Source organism: Periplaneta americana, chromosome 17, assembly GCF_040183065.1.
Source record: "Periplaneta americana isolate PAMFEO1 chromosome 17, P.americana_PAMFEO1_priV1, whole genome shotgun sequence".
Classification (NCBI taxonomy): Eukaryota; Metazoa; Arthropoda; class Insecta; order Blattodea; family Blattidae; genus Periplaneta; species Periplaneta americana.
In genome coordinates, this window is record NC_091133.1 from 40,403,901 (window position 1) to 40,407,874 (window position 3,974).

The window sequence follows — 3,974 nt, forward strand, 5'->3', positions numbered from 1 at the left end:
CTGCTGTGTGAGTGGCCCAGTCGGTCTCGCAGACAGTCGCGTCATTATGCGCAAATTATTTGGGTGCTTTTCTCAATGCTTTTCCGCAGTCGTTTCAAACGGCTAGCATGATGCATATCACGAAAGAAGCTTGTATTAAACAAGTTTTAATTCATATACGTTTAATGAAGTTTTTCTTCCCTTATATAGTGCTGCTACATATACTGTAGCAGTTTTATTTTGCACGTTTCAAGTGCTAGAATTTAAAAATATATTTATATACACCTATAAGATATACGCGCATATAGTATAAATACATACATATAAACAATAAATTACATTAACTAATAACAATCTTAATTTTCTATATAGAAAAGGAATACAATACTGAACTTTTTTTCTGAGTGTATTCGTTGTATATGAAAAAAAGTCCATTATTTTTTAAGTTACTAATTGATTAATCACTGAAAGAAAATAGAGCTTAGTTCGGCGAATTAAAATTTGTATTAAACATATTTTTATCCTGTTCAGTTACATTTGTCGAGTGAAATAATATACACAATAAAATTAATTAATTAAAGTCGAGGTTAATTGAGGCCGTTAGAACCAGAGCGATCTAAGTAGCATGAGAGATGTTCTGAGATATTTAACTTCGAAAGTTCAGAGACTGCATACCTTCAGTTCACGTAGTTAACTTTTTTCCCCCAACATACGCTAGTAGGTGATGGAACTCATGTATGTATATTGCTCTGTCCCTCAGTGCACTTACCTCATTTTTTCGTAAATTTATTACTTAGATCATTGTGGTTCTAACGGCCTCAATTTTAGTTTATATAAATAGAAAGTTGTCGAGAAAAATACAAATTAAAAACGCAAACTAAAAACACCCGGATATTTATCCCAATATTTGTCATTAAGGCATAGTGTACAGGGAGGTAGAACTCCCACACTAAGTCGTTAGGGGTCTGTAAGAAGGCAAGTGGTTAACATCTCACCATGCCACAATATCTCAAGAAAAAAAACCGATGTCAACTATTTGATAAAAATTTAAGTAGGCCCCATAACTAATATACCAAGTGAAAATTTTCTTAACTCTGCCACGCTTGAAGCAGCTTAAACATGAATTCCTCAGTATTCTAATAAATTGTTATCCAGAGCTACTTATTAAACATAAATTAATGAATCGCACCTCGATATGTTTTACTACACTTTCACTAGTTCCCTCTTCCCAAAAAGTCATTTTAATATTAATATTACGTTTCAGCGTTTCATTCATTCGGACTCAATCATTTTTTATGAGACTGTCTTCAATTTCGCTTCAGAAATACTGTGTCATGACTTAAAATACATGTCACGACTATCACGACTCTTACATTCCATATTATTCCCGCTTTGAAAGCTTCATAATCCTTATTCGGTCAAATATAACCACTGCAGCATTTGGCTTCTTTAAGATAACGTTGGTCGTAGTTTAGTGTAGGTACAGGGGCGGCCCGTCCTTAGGGGCCACCGGAGCCGTGCCCCACCAATATTTCGTTCCCCGGCAATTTTCTTTTCGTATTTAAAATGCGTAAATTTTGTACAGGACAGTGTACTGGATCCATAATTGTTTCAGTAAATTTCATAACTTGGCGCAATATATGTCAGTAAAACGTCAAAGATTGTATGACACTAAATATTGTGAGCTTGGGCTCGCGTCAAAGAGCCCACAACTTGATTCACTTTAGCGCTCAACTGCCACGGTGCGAGGTATATAATATTCGCTATCGACGGAGATTCACGAAGTGTTACGAAGTTACCATCACGAGTATAATGCTTCTCGTTGGGGCTCGACGAGTGTCCGTATGAACTTTGAATAGTGTATGCGAGCGAAGTGTGAAAACATGAATAAAGTGGATTACCTATTAAAATATCGTTTTTTTCGTTAAAATTAGAAGATGAACTTGAAGTTAAACGACTAGGCACACATCAACCTAATTACTTCAGTTTTACACAGGCGGATGGTATGAAAACGAGAACTTTCTGCAACTCGTGTTTTACAAAGATGTCCTGGCTAACTGTAAGTGATGAAAAACAAAGTTTATTATGTTTCTATTGTTTGGTGGCGAGGGATTCTGAACGTCGACAGATTGCAAAGATTTAAAACATTTAAGGGAGCGCATCAAAAAACAAGAAGAAAGTGCAATATATTTAGAAAATGCTTGTAAATTTAAACTATTTGGAACAGTAAATATCGCAGCACAAATTGATTCCGCTGTCAAATTTTCAATCCAGAAACGCAACGAACAGGTCACAAGAAACATATACTAGCAAGAGTAAATGATTCTTTAGTATTTTGCGGAACTCACGAATTATAACTGAGGGTTCAGAATGAAAATCAGGGATCTGCAAATCGGAGAAATTTGTTAGACTTGTTATCTTTACTTGCCAGTCTTGATAATGTATTGTATGAACACTTAAACAGTACTTCTGTTTTTAAATATACTTTACACATTATACAAAACGAATTATTAGACAGTATGTATGATGTATAGATCGAAGATCTGAAACAGAACATTAATTCTATAGATTTTGTTGTTGTGCAGGCTGACGAAACAAGAGACATAACCTGCAAAAGCCAATTTGTTATTATTTTGAGATATAAAAAAGGTTGTAAACCTATGGAAAGGTTTCTTTCTTTCAAAAAGGTAAACAAAAACCACACAGTTAACGGTCTGAATGAGCTTCTAAAATAAAGTCTACCTTTCAATTTAGAAAATAAACTCATAGTTCAAGCATATGATGGTGCTGAAATAATGAGTAGTAGTTTTAGTTGTATTGTGCTGAACTAATTTTTAAGCAGAAGCAGTTAACTAAAATTAAATAAAATAATATTGGTGCATTATTTAACGTAAGTATACCGCAAAATTTGTGAAATATTTGGCCCAACCAACAAAAATGATCACGAGCCGCCACTGTGTAGGTAGTAATAGCACAGTCTAGTATATGCAGTCAGAAAGCTCAATACGTAGTAAATATGCATCCATAGATAGTTGCTAACCACGAGGATCGCTACTATCGCCCCATTATAGACAATGCGAAATAGTTCCTGCACAGTCTATTGTTCCTAGTACCCTCATAAACTCAAGCTTCGTGACTGTATATACTAGACTGTGGTAATAGTGTGGAAGTATTATGAATTATAGCAGGGACAGTGGTAGAGCAGTAGTATTTTGTAAGACATACTAGTGCATGTGTGTGTATTTATTTACATTGCAAGTGGGCAAGCACCCGGTTGCAATGGTATACACAATATAAACAATACACAATAAAATTACAATACAATTATACAATACACAATACAATTGTATACACAATACAATTTAACACAATAATTACAATTAATAATAATACATAAAATAACCTAATTAATAAGTGAACCTAATTTTACAATACAACCTAGTATAACAATCGTGTTATGGTAGTAGCATAGAAATAGAATAGTAATACTAGGCCTATATTAGTAATTTTATGAGAGTATAGTGATAATAGCTATAGTATTATAGTAATGGTACCAGAATGTTACAATAGTAGCATTACACTACTTAGTATAAATATATCAAAAGTATCGTGCTAGTCATTAGTGTATCAGTAAGCGGCCCAGTAGCATTACGGTAAATATTGTAATACAGTATTAGTAGAGCTATAGTATTATAATAGTATCATAGAATTGTAGTCGTAATAGTAGTGTAGTGGTAGTAATATAGTGGCACAAATATATCGGTAGCATTATGGTTGTATGGTAATAGATAGGGTTACCGGTACGCTATAGTTTAATGTAATACCAAAATATTAGAATGGTTTTAGCATAATATATCAGCAATATTAATAGTTTAGTATTGTTGTTTAATCAACTGTTCGAAGATGGATTTGAACCTCACAAGTGATAACCAAAAGGCACTACTCATGAGGCAACTAAGCCAGGAGATTATAGAGTATGACTGCCAGTTTCCTTC